The following is an 18,059-nucleotide window of genomic DNA, read 5'->3' as shown; positions in this document are numbered from 1 at the left end:
GTAAGGACACTTTCTCTGCCAGCTTTCTTGCTCACTGTGTAGTCATCACCTTCCTTCACCGTGATCCAACCAAGTGACAATCTAAGCGTTAGATTAACTTTCATTTGAATGTGTAGCAAAACATTAAGTACATGTTTTTATAAACTAATTTCCAAGCAGAACTGTTGATATATTTTACCTTAGAGATAAGTGGCTGCTGGAACACTGAATCTATTTCAGAATTTCGTCACACTGAGCCATTTTTCTTAGTCATAAAATAAATACCACGGCAGATAAGGATAATTCTGTACCTCTGTCACTAGCTGTTAGAGCAACAAGAAAGTCAGACTTCAGCTCTCTCTACAGCCCTTTTCAAATCAGCCCACTCAATGCTAATGCAAATGTAAACACATCATTCCACCAACCATTAGGACTGAAGAAATCTCTTGGGAGCTAAAATGTGAGCTCCCATTTGGTTCCAAGGCTTCTAAGTGAAGCACTCTATTGCACACAGTAAAATAGGCAGAAGTCAAGATGTTTTCCATCAGGAGAAAATAAAATTAAATAAGGTTAAGTTAAATTAGAGTAAGTAAATAAATACACAACCCCCTAAATTGGATACATTTTAGGAGGCCTAAAGACATGATAGTTGTAGCTCTTGAACGTAGAAAAATTACCTCTCTCTCTCTCACATACACACACAAACGCCCTAAACTATTTCAGTTGTTTAAAAGAATCTACATTAACACTTCTTGATCAAGGCCAAAGGAAAAACTCCTTAAAATTTAAGTGATGAAATCCATAGCACTAAGCATCGTGGCTTTGATCTTAATTGGCTCCTGCTAGTCTTACACCAGAGTTGTTTGCAGGCTTTTAACCCTGCAGACGGACCCCATCTCTTCGCTCAAACAGGCCAACAGCGTGCCTATGAAGTGGAGAAGCCCACTTGATGATGCAAACGTTTAGGTGGGTGATTAGACACACTTGGAGCATCAACTTGTCTTGTGATTTATAATTTACTAAAGTAGAAGGTGGCTTCCGGTAGAACTGAAGTTGTATCTCAAAACAAGGACGCTGAATCTCAGTTAATTTAGAGGCTGTTTTTCTCTGAAATGTCTTTACTCACTGCAATTTGCTGGTGACCTCAACTTGATGAAAAATAAACACACAAACAGGAGTGCATCTTAAGTCTGTGCTTGCCATTAAATAGCTGTAAGTTTTTTTTTTTATTTTTTTTAATGTTTATTTATTTATGAGACAGAGAGAGACAGAGCATGAACGGGGGAGGGTCAGAGAGAGGGAGACACAGAATCCGAAACAGGCTCCAGGCTCTGAGCTGTCAGCACAGAGCCCGACACGGGGCTTGAACTCACGGACCGCGAGATCATGACCTGAGCCGAAGTCAGATGCTCAACCGACTGAGCCACCCAGGAGCCCCAAATAGCTGTAAGTTTTAATACGGGATTTGTAACTGTGCTCTCAGAGATGTCAGGATGACTGAACCAGAAGATATCTTGGTTCTCACACTAAGGAAATGTAGATTCCATAGCGGTACCTTATTTTTTACACCTTGGGGAGACCGAGTCTGTGCAGACATCCAGGCCACCCTGAGTATGGTGGTACCTTTCTAACAGTTAACACTGAGTGTCAGACTACATGGTATATACCCTGAGCTGGTATTCACTTGGTATCACGTTGTGGAGTCTGTTTTAATTGGTCAGTACCCATGCCAGAGGGCTGGCTAAATATTTTGGCTATCACCCTGCAATATACCAAACTTCTTGGATAGTAAATTAGAAAATTCTCAAGAATGCCGGCATTTATACATTAGAATTTTAAGGCCTTAGATATAGGTTTCTTTTTAAGTGCAGCCAAAGTACTGGAGTTAGTTAAGTCTCCTCTGGGATATCAGCATAAAAATCTAGAGAGAGGAAAGGACAGATCCAAATGAAATGAGCAGAATAATGCCCATCTCAATGAATTTGATTTTATGTTGTAAAACCACCCAAAAGCTTGTAGGCCTAGTCTAGAGGTCAAAGGATTCAGCTATAGAGCTCAAATTCTCAAAAGGAGTTGTGATTTCCACTTTGTGTTTCTTTTGCTTCCATACTCCCCATGTCTTAATATGAAGTCTTGAGAGTGTAATCATCACAATTACAACCCAAATGCAGGCCTTACATAATTTTATACTAGTATTTTAGTCTACTGAAGTGTGAGGATTGCCAGCAGTGACTCTGGAGGCCATGTCTATTCTGCCTTAGTTTACAACTGAAAGGACCAAGGCCCAGGGAAATTACATGGTTTGTCTGAGTAGATGATGCAGCGGGAACTCAGAGCCAGAGCCCAGGACTCTTTACAACTCATGTCCGTCTACTCAGATCAATACAAAACAAATGCCATTGTTGAAAAGCAGCCATCAGGACAGGCTACATGATCTGCAGGGGCCAGTCCGGTGCAAAATGAAAACATGGAGGTCCTTATTAAAAATTTTATTTTTTTATGAATTTTAAGATGGCTACAGCAGAGTGTTCTTGGCATGGGGCCAAGTGTGACTGCACAGGTAACACACCCAGGAAACTGACCCTGGGTACAGTTACTTAATTGTTTACTGGACTTGGACTCATGGAAGGCAAAAGGGAAGAAAGGCTCTTTGAATGCTGAACACGCTCCAAAATTATCTGTCATGTGGGGAAGTGAATGAGTGAATAAGGAAATGAGGGAAGGAATGCATCTTGGAGACTACGGCTAAGACTCAGCGTCAGGCTGAGTTAATACAGCAAGTCACTGCGAGTGCTTGGTCCATTATTTAAGTGTCACAATTCATAATCTGAAAATACCGCATAACATAATAAACCTTCCCAGTCCCAATACAGATAACTTGCCAGATCTATGTCCAGGACGTGAATGGCAATGCACCCAGGTGGTGGCATTACCGTGCTATTATGTGCTCGACAAACGCCAACTTCCTACCAGGATGGTTTTGGTTTTTTTTCTCTTTCTGCTTTTAGAAGTAGCCGTCCAGATATATTTTATGGAACCTACCCATGTGCAAAATCTGCAAGCCCTTCAGATATGAATATTTCATACATTGCCAGGCATCTTTGATTTAAAAACAATAGTAATAACAATAAAACTACTACAGTATATTGAGTTTTTATTATGTCAGATATCATGTCAAGTGCTTTGAATATATTTCCTCCTGAAGAAGACCCTATAACATCTCTATGAGGTAGATATATTACCCTGATCTTCCAGTGAGGAAAACAAGGCTCTGAGAGGCTGAGTGGTGGAATCAGAATTTGACCTTAGACTATTTGGATTCCTGGAGACTCACTGTTCTTTGAAAGGAAAATAGTGCAGGTTGGATATGCCGAGAAGAGCAGAACAGGAGCTATTGCTTGACTTGAAAGAATGAGACTTTTATTTGATAAGGCCTGAGTGAAGTTTCACTTTGGTGAACAGAAATGAAAATCTAGGCGGTTAATTTTCAGCTTACTACAAAGGCAGATCAGTTGTACAAAGGCAGGTAAAGGAGGAGCCTCCTTGCCCACATTTTATGGGGCCTTAGGACTGATTTATTGCATGACTATACCGGGAAAAGAGGTTAACAGTACAGACTGAAAGGAGGCTCAGAGCCAAGCTAAGATTTCCACTCAGGTGGTTTGTAGTATATTTGTTTCATTAAGGGACAAGAGAGATTAAAAAAAAAAAAAAAAAGTGGGTAACTTTCCTCAGTAGATACAGATTTACAATGTGTAACAGAAACACGTGAAACTTGACAGAGATTTAGGGGCTAATGGTTTTTCGAAGTAGGAACCATAAGAAAATGTGAGTATAAAATCATGAAATGTCTCAGAATTGAAGAAAATATAGTTAGTGTTTCTGTATCTACCTCTCAAGTGATAAGGGTGCCTTCATAATTATGGCTTGTATTTATTATGACATTTCAAAGTGGCAAGGGTATCTTACTTCTTATTTAAAACAACCTATGGGGGGAAATAAAGGAAAAATGTGGAAGCATAGCAAAAACAAATTAATTTTTTTATTAAAAATGTTTAATGTTTATTTTTGAGAGAGAGAGAGACAGACAGACAGACAGAGGGTGTTAACTATGGATGGGAGAGGGGCAGAGAGAGAGGGAGACACAGCAGGCTCCAGGCTCTGAGCTGTCAGCACAAAGCCTGACATGGGCTTGAGCTCAAGAGCCGTGAGATCATGAATTGAGCTGAAGGCAGACACTAAACTGACTAAATCACTCAGATGCCCCTTAAATTCATTGTGTATATGTTCTGTCCACATTTTGTAGCATTGTACTCTGGTGTCATATCTTTTATAATTTTTAATTGCCAGACTGGTTAAATAAAAAAATCTGCTTTAGATATGCAAAATCTTCAAATAATGGCAGAAAAATATTTTTTGGCAAAACACCAAAGTTTTATAGATTGAGCACACTCATGAATATGTTTATGTAATAGACCCTGTGTGTACACATTATGCATATATAACAATGTATACATACAAACACAGTTTGTAACAAAATGCTGATTCTGTTCACGTGTCTGTAGATAAGAAAGTCTTCCCCATCTAAGTCCACTGCAGTGGACCCATCCCCCTGCCCAAGACTACTTTGGGCTTCAGCCATGAAAAGGTGTCAATGATTCTATCCACAGAGACCAAGGAGAAATGTGTTACTAGGAAAGGTTTCTTAGTTAGACTTGGTCTCTTGATCTGTTGGATACTCACATAGAATGTGCCAGTTTTATTGGGAATATGAAAAGAGCTCACCAAGGACAAGATGACAGGCTGAGAATGGCAGAGAACACAGAAAGCACCTGAGTCTTTGATGACATTATTGAACCAAAGAAGTTACCAGTCCTGGAGCCGCTCCGTCTCATGACTTCTTATAATGTGACTTAATATACACATGTCCTCATTGTTGAGGCAACTTTGAGTTGGATTTTCTGTTACTGGTTGCCAAACCCAACATGACTAACACCTATTATGTTCTAGACTCTTCTGGCCAATTTCCATGCGATATCTCTAATTGATTTCACATCTCTAAGCTAAGTGATATTTTCTCCACTTAACACAAAAGGAAACTAGGAATTAGAGAAACTAATGATATACCCAATTACTCACATCTAGTTAGCAGATAGGGCAGGATTCCAACCCTAGTCTGCGTGACTTTGAAAGTTATCATTTAAAATCTCTGTATGTGTTTGTGTACATGTGTGGTGATGTTCCATTTTTATACACGTCCATGTTTATATACCTATGGTGAGGGTGTTATCTGTAGCGGCACAATCATTTATCACGTTTTGGAGTCTGAAATGTTAAAACGCTGAACATAAACATGTTTCACATAAAACGTTACACACAGGCATTACTGAGGGAATATGCAACAAAAGAAAGCAAATGGCAAGAACTGGGAAAAGTAATCATTACCAGGTTTTCTTTCCCATTGGGAGTTACTTATTTTCCTTCTCATGGGTCAGATAATTCAAGCTCTATTCTCGGGGCTAGCTGAGACATCAACATCACGCCAGATGACATCTGCACTAAATACTTATCAACCTATATGGATACCATTAGTGACTATGAGTGTTGCAAGGGAGATATGTGTCCCTAAAGAAAATACTGAATCAAAGACGGCAAATTTGCTGTAAAGGGGCTGCCATTCACCATACCCTTTTCACAGAAGATTTTACTAATCAGTCAAGGCTTTCCTTTTCTCTCTGACCTTGGATGCAGTCTCACAAATTTCTACAACGCAAGCTGCAACAGCCACTACCAACCCGTCAGGTTTGGCTCTCTACTTTGAAACTCATTTGCCCTATCTGTCCTACATGTTCAATGGGGGATGGCTCTTCAGGGATGTAACTGAAATTACAGGGAAATTGTGCAATGGTAGTTTATCAACCCCTGAGAGCTGAATGAGTGAAATTACTGCTACCTGAAAATACTATCTATGTATTCCTGAAAATTGAGTCTAAAAACTATATTAGCGGCGATGAAGTTTAAGTGATCCCAAAAGAAAAGAGCAAAGTGTTGTAAAATATAAATGGTGATAATAAATTTGAAAGTTGGACTATCTGTGTGTCTGTCTCTTTTTGCGGACACATTTTTAGAATGTGTCTCTTTACGAAGTGAATTCACATTTTTAAAAATCACCAATAGATTTGATCCTACCACCAAGGTAATTAAAATATGAAAGTTAATATAGCATTAAGGAGTCCTGCTACTAGAAAGAATCTTGGAGATTCTCTAGACTCTGTGCTGCCCATTTCTACTTCACTTTGTTCTAATGAGAGAACTAAGGGCAGCAAGGCCAGTGCCTTGCCCATAGATGTCTGGTAAACCCATTAAAACACCTTCCTTACAATCCTCCAAAATTGTCCTCTAGTCCCCTAAATTCTTCTTCTTTATTCAATCATCCCATGGAAGACACCTTGATTCAGGGACTCTGTAAATGCAGTTAATCAGGTAAATAATACTGAAACTCACACAAAATAAATGAAAGGCTATGTATAGTACGCTTAGTACAAAGTAGGACATGAAGATCAGTATGGTTAACTTTTGTTTTGTTACTACTATAATGATTATTTTTAAAAGCCCCCAATTGATTATTCTAAAAGTAACAGGGCCCTCCTGAGCACTTATGTTCTATGACTTTACTGTTTCTTCCATTGATCGACTCAAGAAGGTTTCATAGTGAGTAGCTGAGATGGTGGGCTTTGAAGTCAGACAGGCTTGGGCATGAATTCTGACTGCCTCTGCCATCTCCTAGTGAGGTACTGAACTGTGGCAGACAGAATATTGTCCCAACCTCTCCCCAAAGACGTCCACACCCTGATCCCTGGAACCTGTGAAGAGGCTGCTTTACCCGGCAAGAGGGATTTTGTATATGTGATTAAGCAAAGGATCTTAAAAGAGGGAGATTTTCCTGGATTATCTGGGTGGGCCCAATGTAATCAGAAGGGTCCTTAAAAGATGGAAGGGGGAGGCATACATCCAAGAAAGAGATGTGACCATAGAAGGAGAAGTCGGAGTCAGGGATGGCTGGCTTTGAAGCTGGAGGAAGGGACCACAAGTGAAGAAATGAAGGCAGCCTCTAGAAGGTGGAAAAGACAAGGAAATGGCTTCTCCCCTAGAGCCTGCCGAAGAAACACAGTCCTGCTTTAGCCCAGTGAAACCCATCTGGGCCTTCTCACCTCCAGAACTGTGAGGTAATACAGTTGTGTTGTTGTAAGCATCTAAATTTGTGATCATTTGTTACAACAGCAATAGGAGTCTAACTGATGCTCCTCGAGCATCTGTGTCCTGATCTATAAAATGGGAATAAAAAATAATGTGCCCCAAAGGGCTGATGTGATGATTACATTAAGAGAATATAAATAAAACACTTCAGTGCTTGGCAGATTAAAAACTCAAAGAATGTACACTGTGATTATGCATTTGATATCATCATGTAGATTAGGGATTTACATATTGCTGATTATAATAAATGGTGATTCCACAAAATGTAATTCATTTTATCATAATAATACCTTACATAGGAGCAGCATTTAGCTGGCTTTTATGGAGCACATTCACCTCTGATGTCTTATGTGATGCTTATTATAATTGTGAGTCCACAGAGGAGGAGACTGAGGGTCCGAGGGGACAGTGCTTTCTTCAGTCACTCAGAGAGCACTCTGTTGGCCACAGGTCATCTGATTCCAAACATAGTACACTCCCAATCTCATCATGTGGTTTACAGAAATACACAGTCATGGTATGCAGAATCCTCACATGAAACAAAAATGATGAAGCCAAAGGATGGTGGGGTTATTCATCACATACCAGCCCATTTCCCATATGATCTCGCCCAGCGCAGTTTTCACTAGGGCCTCCAGCCCCAGCTCTCCAGTGCAGCCTGAGTAGTCTCTCTAATGCATCTAGTCAATTGTGCAAAGCACAGGGGAAAAAATTCCATCCTGACCGCAGCAGGCAATCACCTTATGCCCTGAAGCATGAAGTTTGATTACCCTTATCTCAGTTTATCATTAAATCAAAAACTGTTGCTATGAATACTGGCCTAGGACTCCATTTATGAAATGATATAGGCCAGTCAGCAGAAATAAGTGAGTGCCCTTTTTCTTTCTTAATTTCTGCTCACTGTGAAGTTGTTTTTTTTTTTTTTTTTGCCAACTAGGGGGAAAAAAGCCTCTTTAGCTTTGAGCAGATTTTATAACTTTCTTCACTCTTTCATGAGCTAGCTGGGATGCCTCTGGCTCATCACCATTCTTCCCGTGCTGTAGGGGAGAGGTTTCAGATCTGCTACCTAGTGGCCTGCCAACACTAGACTTGAAGTCTAGCACTTTGTCGGGGTGGGGATCCGTGCTCTGGCCACACCACAGCATCATTTCCCAAAGCATGGTCAAGGGCCTGCAGGGTGCGAGTCACCTGAGATGTTGGTTGCAAACAGACTCCAGACCCAGCAGAACAGAGCTCCTAGTGCTGGGGCCCTGGGAATCTGCATGTTAACCATGTGTGATTCTGATGAGAGGACCACTGGTAGAGATCGAAGATGTGGGTAATGACAGGAATAGTCTGGGACGGTGCCTAGATTTTCAGGGTGTTATTCAGCTTTTCATCAGCCCAGGGGGCAACCAGCACAGAACACATACCAATCATCTGTATCGGCCTTCAAAACAATCAACAGTAGAAGCCAGATTTCTGCCATCATGAATCTGAAATGATTGACATCAGGGTCAGGGATATGCAACCAGGCATCAAGGTCTGGGTTAAATCTCCAGGCTGCTGGACCTCCCCAGCCAAACTCTCCTTTCCAGTCTGGCTGAATTTGTAGCAAGTATGGTGCATGAGGGTAGAGGGTAGCTGGTTGTGAAACTGGCCTCAAGGTCTCTATATCAGTTAAGAGATATGATAAAGTCACCTATGAAGAGACAGCACAGGATAAGGGCTAAAAGCATGGGCTCTGGAGCCAGACTGCATTTACTTTTGTTTAACAGACACTGACGTCTATATAGCACTCACTACCTGCCAAGCGGTATTCTAACTGCTGTTCAACTATTAATTCATTTAGGTCTCACAACAACCCTTCCAGGTGGGGACTACCAACATCAGCCACCTTTTATGTGGTGACACCGAGGTTCAGAGAGGTCAAATAATTTGCTCAAGATCACAGCTGATCAGTCACACAGCCAGGACTCACAGCCAGGACTCACACCCGACAGGCTGGCTCCAGAGTTCAAGGTGTTAAACACCCTGCTATGCTCTTTCTCATGGATCTAAGTCCCCTGGGGTTTGACCCTAGGAAAATTACTTAACCTCCCCGACTTCAGTTTCCTTCAGTTTCCTGTATAAAACTAGGATATTATTAATAATCATACCTCCCTCAACGAACGCTGATCAAATCATTTAGTATATGCACTTAAAAGTGTATCAGGCACACAGTAAGCACTCAGTAGATGCTAGCTCGAGGTTACCTATCAGTCCTATACTCTCAGGGGTAGCCTGAGGATTAAATTAGATAACATATTTAGAGTGCTGGGCACAGCGCCATGGCACACAGTAAGCGCTAGCTCCTATTATTAGCGCAGTTGAGCCAGGCCAGTTTATTTTAGGTCCTGTCTGGAAGGCAACTGTGCTTTTTATGCAGGGGGAGGCAGCGTGTCCTTGGCTTCAAAAAATAACTGGGTGGGAGCCAGACTAATTATTTGACTGAACAGGTTCTTTGCTTTATATCACTGGAATATTCCTGAAAAGTTCCTGATATTGAACTTGTATATGCTTAATCCTTTTTCCCCATTGACCTATTTTATAATTTCTGATTGATCTTTCATTGGCAGTGATTCTTTAGACCTAAGTCTTCTCTCAGACTGTCTGTCACGTAACTATTAGCTTGTAAAAGACTTAAATATACCAAGGAAAACTGAACCGCTGGAACAATTCTTGGCAAAGTAATTGGCTTAATCATTCCCTAATGTAATTGTTTTCATTTTATTTTTCCTTTATTATGCGTTCTAATAAGCATGCTTATACTATACTGAATGACCCGTCTTTCTTTCCATGAAGCTTAGCACCTCCACCATTAAACTTAACTGTGGTTAAGTGGTTTGATTACAATTTATGTTAACTTGAGGGGTTAAGGATGGCTTGGAAACCCTCATACCCAACAGCCTATCTTGGAGTAGGGCTGGGCATAGGAGAAGGGAGGTGGGGAGGGAGCTGGAAAGGTGGGGTTGTGGGCAGCCACTGATGGGGCTGAGTTTATCTTGAAAGCTCAGACCCAGAAAGTGGAGCTGAAACCCCAGGGTCTCTGGAGGATGAGATTTTCCAAAAGGAAGCATTAGTAACTTTCCAAACTGTTCACTGCTACGTTTTCATTTTATTGGGAAAAAACTGTCAGCTCCAACCTCATTTTTTGCAGAGTTTACCAGGCATGATAGGCTACATCTGCAGTGTAATAAAATGTTAAACTCAATAGACACATTTACTAAGATATTTGTTGCACATCACTTGCTGTGCTACCTTTCAGGGATGAACAGGCAAACCAGCCTCATGGGACCTGCAGGGTGGACTGAGCACCTAGAGTCCAGCTCATGCTATTTCTACTCTCTTCAGCTTCCTCTCTCCATATCCCCCTTTCCCATCTCCAATCCTCCCCATAAATGTACGCAATCTATTCCTCATAGAGTCTATGTCTAGAGTTATTTCAGGTTAAAAAAGATGAAACCAATGAGGCAGGAGCCTTCTAGTTTGGCTCTGCTACACAACCCCGTGGGGGGAACCATCTTGAGGCAAAAATCGTATTTTCCCTTGCAATGTTCTCGTGCAACACTGAACCAGTTGGCAGTTGATAGGGAGTTTTTAGCACTGATCACAGAGCAGTCTACTGAATCGCCACAAGATTGATCCCATTCATTCTGATGGCTTAAGCCGCGGGGCCATCTGCTGAATGGCTAAGAGGAGTAGACCAGAGATACTCAATAAATATTTGTGGATTGCCTGGCAAACTGCCTCTTCACACCTGAAAGACAAGTCTGTGCTAGGTTATAACTCAAATGTGGACAACTGATCTAGATCCCTGCCCCCACCCTCACCCCAGGGCCTTTGCCTAAGCTGTTCTCTATGCTTGGAATGCCCTCCCTCTCACCACCTCCCCCACTGCCCCTCACAGTCCACCTGTCCAAATCCCACCTAGTTCAAGGACCAGCTCAAATATCAGTGGCTCCATAAAGCTTTCCCTGACTACCCTAGCCAGAAATAACTTCTCACTCCTCTCAATTTCCATAGGTCTGTGTGCATGTTTTCTGGCACTTACAATGCTCGCCATTTTATTTTGGCTATGTGTCCACCTCGTCTTTTCTATACCACTCAATAAGACCCTTGAGCTCTGGAACTCTGTGTCAGTTCCTCTTTGAACCATTTCCCCACGCTGGCACCTACTTTGTCAGAGCAGACACTTAAAAGATGACTGAATGAACAAATGGTTACCCCAGCAATGACAAAAACAGAAACAACTGCAACATTCTTTATTCCTTCTTCTGCCCCTCCTTCTCCTCCTCCCTCTCCTCCTTCTGTAGCTTTCAAACATTTATTTACTTGATCTACCCATTACCCAGGGGAGGAGGTTTGGGGACTTACTGATAGGTGTAGACAACTCTGCAGACCAAAAAAGCTTCCAGAGACCCCTATAATGACAAGTGGTGCCTAGGCCAATGCAGACGCAGGGGGGAGTCAGTCTCTGGTCTGCTGACAGCCGGCTCCTGGGAATGGAAGTGTTATTTTCTCAAAGAGCTTCATCTGCTCTGGTTCATATGTGCCAGTTCTTCGTCTGAGTAGAAATTCCTGACTTTATTTTTAAATACAGACTCCAGTAATAGGCTAAGTAATTGCAGATCTTCCCGAGGCCTTATTATACATGTACCAACATACTGAACTTCTTAAAACCCGTATTTCTTTCCCGTAAATATATGTTGAACACCTTAAATTTCAGCATTCTGTGTAGTGGTAATGTGTATTTGTTGTTCTCCCTCCCATAGGAATCCTGAATAAGAAAAAAAAAAAAAAAGGCAACCAGAGAAATGCTGAGGCACCAGTGACAATTTCTCAACAATGTGTCTGATTACTTGTATAGGTAAAAGGACTCTCCTGCAGCCATAAGTAAGAAAAATGCGTATTACAATATAATACATAGTCAAGCTTCAATAATACACTTTCCATCCTGGTGCCCCTAATGCGTGAACAGCTGCACCTCTCACTGTCTTTGCTGATGGGGCCCATAAATACTCCTGGGAAATGGGACAGGGATACATAATGGATCTTCACCTGCCAAGATCAGGGAAATGAATGTCAATTGCACCCTGATGCAGACTCACTTTTTTGGTGGAGAGTGATGAATACTGCCATTTGTCCTATGCCACTGTAATCTTGGACAGGAAAGCCTACCATGGAGAAAAATGGCGGGAGAAGAAGATGCTGTTCTAGGACACTTGAAAAGAAGAGTGTCATAATTATTTGGCCACCAGGAATAAAAGTGGAAGAAGAGTGCAACAATATGATTTAGTTTAGAGCAAGGTGAAAATTTAAGAGGATAGCCACACCGTACATATAATTTCATTCAGTGTAAACTTCTCCCTCAAAGTAGGACTCTTTTGTTGAAAACAAAAGTCAGAAATATCAGGGAGTCACAAAATAGTAGCGTGGTCCATGTTCCCAGAAACAATTCAGTGTCGTGACTAAAGGGCGTGGGCTGACATGTGAGGCAGACCTACGTTCATATCCCGACTCTACCTCCTACCTCCCTGCTGTACAGCCTCAGGAAAATGACCTGACTTCTCAGGTCCCTGAGTTTTCTTTTTAGATAAAGCAGTGAAAATAATAACAGAGCCCACATAGTGCCGTTGATTGAAGGTTACACAATGTAATTAAGATCAAGACTAACAGGAAGTGGTAGGTATTATGGTTGTTGCTGTTTTCCCCCTTCCCCTTTCTCTATCACCTTCATCACCGTCATATCATCCCAGCTGATCTGTGGCTGATTTCAGTAGCAAATATCAGGGAGAGAAGCGAGAAGACTGTCCTGACCAAAATACCAGTCAGTCTCCCCCTCTCACATCAAACTCTAAAAGCAGAACTTCCAGGGGCGCCTGGGTGGCGCAGTCGGTTAAGCGTCCGACTTCAGCCAGGTCACGATCTCGCGGTCCGTGAGTTCGAGCCCCGCGTCGGGCTCTGGGCTCGGAGCCTGGAGCCTGTTTCCCATTCTGTGTCTCCCTCTCTCTCTGCCCCTCCCCCGTTCATGCTCTGTCTCTCTCTGTCCCAAAAATAGATAAACGTTGAAAAAAAAATTAAAAAAAAAAAAATAAAAGCAGTACTTCCAATTATAAAAGTTGGTTTTTAAAGTTTTGCAACATAACTTAACAAACGTATCCACCTCATGTCACTCTTGTTGTATCAAACAATTACTGCTGTAACAGGTTATCTTCTTAGAAAAAAGAAGAAAGCCAAAAAATAAAAATAAAAAAGGTGATAGAAAGCACTGGGTTCTATTAGACATGGGCCCCAGATTGAGTTACATCACATGCTCTTTGGGAAAAGGGAGGGAGCAATGACATGTTCAGTTCTCCAAAGAACTTTGACAAAGTCCTTTTCTGTTTTCTGTCATTTGGAGTCACGGGCCAAAGGCTACTTTCATTCTGTTCTTCCCTTTTTCCAAAAGACTGCACTCTGACGGTGAATGAAGAATGGTGTCTGAAAGCCTTCTAATTCTGTAATTCTGGTGCTGTAATTGTATCGAGCCCAAAGAGGCTTTGCTCTGGGCTGTACCAGGCTGTGGCACGTCCTCGCTCACGTGGAGCGCACCGTTGCAAGTCAGCAGAGTCTTACTGCAGGTGTGTGCCCAGAACTGGACGAGGGGCCCAGCACAGGTTGCCAAACAATGGAAACTTCCCGTTCTGGGTGTTAACTTTAGTTACCACAGCCAGACAATGCTGCCAGTGGTGTGGAAGAAAAAATTGCTGTAGCCAGCTGTGCTGTTCACAGTCGGATGGATTCTGTGTAGCTCCAAATGGTGATGGAGCCAGCAGCCTGTTGTAGCCAAGGACAGGATGATGGATGATCTACACACTGTGTCCAAGTAGAGAGAATGGCAGAAGTTCACTTCAGGGTTGTTAAAATGCTAATCTGGGTGAGCTAACAAAAGCTTAATAGAAACGAAAAGTTTGAGAAATAAGTCCACCTCATGTGGTATCTATGTGGACCACTGATTTGATCACCCTTGGTTACATAAATGGTCGCTTTTCAAAGCAAGGACATTTCCTAGTTTTCCTGTTGGACGAGGGGAAGTAGAAGCAGCCCCACTTGTATCAGCTGCACGTATTAGCTGTTGTCAGGTCTGAGGACAAAAAAGTCCGCCCAAGAACAGCCACCTCAACTGAAGAGGGTTCTGATATGCTTAACACAGTCCTATGAATTTTACTCTCTCTATGTGTCATGGGAACAAATCAAAGAGCACTTTTTTCCCCCCGAACGAGAAGTAGGCAGCCGTTCATGAAATAAGCAGCAACCTAAGACACTGGCTTTGGTAGATTTCAATGCTCAGTCTCCATTCACATGAGTTCTCCTGCTCTAATGACAGTTTCAACTCGTGAACTACACTAACAGGATGTTGAATTCTTAGTGTGAATCTTTAGGATTAAACAACATGGTTCAAAAAATGATGCATATTTCCATTTCTTGCCAAGGGATCCATTTTGCCATTCTCTATTTCTTTGCATTCTTACTTAAGTTGAACATACAGAAACATGTCTGCCTCACCTGGTGTTGAAACATTGGCTAGCACAGCTCCTTGCAAATGACAGGTACTCAATAAACACCGACTGGCTGGCATACCCCGAGTACCTCTTGCTTCCTCTAGAAATGAACCTAGAATATGCAGCCTTAAAGTCTATTAATTGAAATAAAAGGTAATATTTTATCCTGCAATATGCGAGGGAGGGAGTTCACCTCCTACGGTGACACCAATAATGGTTAGGCACTCAGCCAGGCTCCTAAGTCTGTGTAAAATGCATCAGAAGGGTAAAAAATGACCCCATTTCAGATACATGTTTCACTCTTTGTATCTTAGTGAAACTCACATGCAAGAACAATGACTAAGCTAATTACCAGCGTTCATTATGATGGAGCAGCAAGAAGTGAAGAACTTCTCCAGTTTCAAGAAGTCCTTAACAATGATGGGCATCTTTGTGAACCAAAGCTCTGGTTCCTGCTTACTTGCCTGTGTGCCTTTCAAGCAATAGAAACCACCACACAAGGATGCAGGGGCCCAGTTACCCAGAGCACAGTTACTGGACAGATCCTTCCTGCGCTGCAAGCGGCCAGTGAACTGAAGTCCACCGGATTTCTAAGTTGCCCTCACTCTAAGGACTAATAGGTTGACATCACAGGCATCTTTCAAATCCATCAAACCAGGGGAGACATGACCAGATGGTGCTATTAGTGGGCACCAAAAAAACCCACCAAAAAAACCAAAAAACAAACAAAAACAAGGAAAAAAAAAACGAAAGAAAGAGAGAAGACAGAAAGAAAAAAAAAGGAAGAGGGCAGAATGCCCACAAATCGAAATCAAACTGGAGTTAACCAGATGTTTGGTGATGGAGAAGTCACGATATTCCTGGCATACTGTCCTGCATCACAGAAATGTTCCTCAAAAAAGGTAATCTATGTAGCATCTCTGGTAGAAGCGATGACCGGTAGCAATATTCTGCAGAATCCACTAAGAAACAGTAACTGGCTGTTAATCTAACTAAACGTGCTAATGGAAGAAAATGGTTTGCTAAACAACACATTTTGGAGATCCTAGGGTTATTTACTTAACTGTCTTTCTGACAGCACAAGCCAGGGACCTAAATCAAAGCACAGACACTAACTATAAAAAACAAAACCCAGCTGTGGCTTAAGGTAAATAGTTTATTTACCTTAAGATGTTTTAAATGCATGATAATCTGGGGCCAAATCTCAGAGTTTACTTGGCAACTTCTATTTACCTAAGCCGGGTAAATGTTTGTGTAATATTTGTCAGCCTGACAGAATATGCCTGTCACTCACTGTCAGTTCAACAGAACTACATACAACTTAATTTCCTGAGTTAGCACCTAAGAGAGCAATAGGATTTTTTAACAACTTGAACAGACCAGCATCAAAACCTATTGTTTAAACTACCAAAAGGACAGTGAAATCCTCACCTTGAACTGTCTGAGGTTTTTCTCAGTTCTATAAGGAAGAAACCTGGAAAAATTTCTCCAAACAAGTATTTCTCCTATTCCGAGGAACAGAGACGAAAACAGTTTAGAAAAAAAAGTACTAAACCTTTCCCTAGGACTTTAGCCTTGAAATAAACACAATAATCCACTTTACTACTCCAAAGGACAAGCAGAGGGAAGGACAGTCCTTAAAAAAGCACCTAGACTTTTTTTACTGCAGACTTAAGATTCTTAGTACCCAGAAGTTCTTAGGAAAATTACCCCAGACCTTTCTTTTCCCAAGTAACTGGAAACACTACCGTTATTTTAAAGAGAAAGCAGCCGTCCATAGTGGTGGGCATGAGGTCCAATTACTGTTTACAAAGTCTATATATCTATAATAACGATCTACTGTCCTTTCTGTGAAAGTCACCCGCCTGAGACTGGTGAGGGCAACTGGGGTTGCTGACTGGTCACCTCAGAAACAGAGTACTACCCTCAGCTCCTTTAATGCCTTAATTAATACTGCTACTTCATTTTCCTCTAGTTCCATGACATTTCAGCTCTTTACAAGTTCGGTATTTAAACAATCACCTGACAGAGGTGGTCCTGAGAGTCGATTTAGTAGAAGAAATTCTTAAAACCCAGTTCTCATCCACACCAAGTCTTTTATGACCTTTTATTTCAATCCAACACTTACACACGACAGAGCAAGCTTTAAGCCCTTCGAAATTACCCAAGGCGGCTGCTGTATCAGTTTCTGCAGACTAGGAACAAACATCATCGCTGTCAAGACGGGAAATAAAAGTTTCCCTACCTTCCTCCTCACCATCCCCCTGCCGACGCGAGCGGCGGCTCCCTCCCGGCTGCAGGACGCCTCTCGCTGCCGGAGAAGGGGCTCATGCAAAATTGACTCTTCCTTATTTGTTTCCATCCATAATTGATGGGTAGATGAGAACGTCACACATCTCAGCGCTGGGCTCTTGCCGCCTGGCGGAGACCCTATCCAAGACGCTTCCGTAAATCATTTCCAGCCGTAGAACAAAGCACGGAAAGTTGCGGGGGAGAGTGGCCGGCAGAAGAAACCCGGGCGCCGGGTGGGCGGTGGGGGGTGGGCTGTGGGCAGCTCCGGGCCCCAGCGCCCGCCCGCGGCGCGCTCGGCCAGCAGAGGGAGAGGGCGGGTGGGAAGTGGCTGCCCTCCGGACTGCAGCCCGGGGGGCTGGGGGGCTGGAGGGGCCGAGGACCCGAGCCCCCGCCCCCGCCCCCAGGCGCTGCCGGGGGCCGTCCGAGCCCGGGGCGCACTGACAGGTAGCGGGCTTCCGCGGTGAGCTGCTAGGGTCTCGGTGCCAGCGCTGCGCCCCCTCTACGGGCGCAGGCGAATGCTTGCGGGTCCCCTCCTAGCCTTGCGGGCGCTGCGCGACCCCGATGGTCCCGGCGTCGGCTTCGGGGCCGGCGGGCGGAAGGGGGCGGCCGAGTCCGCAGCCGGCTCTTCGGCCTCGGCGCGGCTCCCGCCCCGGCTGGAGACGCCGTGCCCGAGCACCCGAGCAGCCCGGGTTCCCACTGATAGCGTGCGGGGGAGCGCCGAGCCGGCGCTGCCTGGCAAGAAACTTTTACTTGCCCCCCTCCTTCCGCCCTTTTTTTGTTCCCGGGTGGGGGGTGAACAGTGGAGGGGGGGGTCTCCAAGTCCACGTGCCCCTCCCCCTAGGCCTCCCCCATTGCCAGTTTTGACGGGTCCGCCAAACCTCTCCAGCCCGCTGCGCGTCCGCAGGCGGACAGAGCTGCTGGCAATAGAAATCAACTCTCCAGTGACAACACACACGCGCGCGCGCGCGC

At 43.3% G+C, this 18,059-nt stretch overlaps 1 protein-coding gene across 11 annotated transcripts in view; it reads right to left on the bottom strand.

The window, feature by feature from the left end:
- The window catches only part of SEMA6D (semaphorin 6D), a 575,796-nt gene that overhangs the window by 37,068 nt on the left and 520,669 nt on the right, over nt 1-18,059 (bottom strand). For 3 of the 11 annotated variants that reach the window (XM_040492592.1, XM_040492596.1, XM_040492598.1), the window contains exon 1: nt 17,044-17,742. The exons of 1 other annotated variant lie outside the window; for it this stretch is intronic. The gene's annotated coding sequence lies outside the window, so the exon portion shown is untranslated. Of the gene's footprint in view, nt 1-16,229; nt 16,305-17,043; nt 17,743-18,059 lie in introns of those variants that run through there. 7 more of the 11 variants (XM_040492600.1, XM_040492597.1, XM_040492599.1 and 4 more) reach the window with 4 other exon arrangements.

The sequence above is a fragment of the Herpailurus yagouaroundi genome, unplaced genomic scaffold (genome assembly GCF_014898765.1).
Source record: "Herpailurus yagouaroundi ecotype Mexico unplaced genomic scaffold, PumYag 184, whole genome shotgun sequence".
Taxonomy (NCBI): domain Eukaryota; kingdom Metazoa; phylum Chordata; class Mammalia; order Carnivora; family Felidae; genus Herpailurus; species Herpailurus yagouaroundi.
This window is presented reverse-complemented; position numbering and strand designations above follow the sequence as displayed.